Source organism: Poecilia formosa, unplaced genomic scaffold (genome assembly GCF_000485575.1).
Source record: "Poecilia formosa unplaced genomic scaffold, Poecilia_formosa-5.1.2 Scaffold131, whole genome shotgun sequence".
In the NCBI taxonomy this organism is placed as follows: domain Eukaryota; kingdom Metazoa; phylum Chordata; class Actinopteri; order Cyprinodontiformes; family Poeciliidae; genus Poecilia; species Poecilia formosa.
In genome coordinates this window covers 913,666-914,253 of record NW_006800070.1, presented here as the reverse complement: position 1 = coordinate 914,253, position 588 = coordinate 913,666, and positions in this window count along the sequence as shown.

Below are 588 nucleotides of genomic sequence, written 5' to 3'. Positions count from 1 at the left end.
AAACTTGGTACATGTGAAGTAATGCAATTTATGTAAAATACATTAAAATGAATTAATTGCACATTTAAGTGAGATTTGACAACAATTTCACTGAAAGAGTCAGAAANCCATTCTCCAACTGTATTCAAAGGAACCAGCCTCCGATCATGAGTAAACCAGCTAGCAGCAGCTTTAGCCACAGTTAGGAAACATATACACCGCCGCCTGTCAGTGATGTAACGTTTAGAGGTTTTCTGTATTAATGGAAAATAAAGGACAGCTTCCAACAACGTTGTTTAGAATAGTATTTTAAATATTCTGGGGCTGATTATTTATCTTTGCTCATTTCCAAGCTCAAATGAGCTACTTCACGTTCTAACACAAGTCCCCCAAAAAACACGACCGGTGAATCATTATTTTTTATTAGTTTAGAAAAAAACAAGACAAAAGCCACAAATAACAGTTGGGCTTGACGACATTTCTGTTTTTCCAGCATCTCCATGCACTGTTCATGTTTCTGTCGCTGCTAACTGTCACAGAGTCTCTCCCAAAGACGCACAGAAGGAATAAAAATAAATACAAAAGAAAATATTAATGCGCAGTGATTTG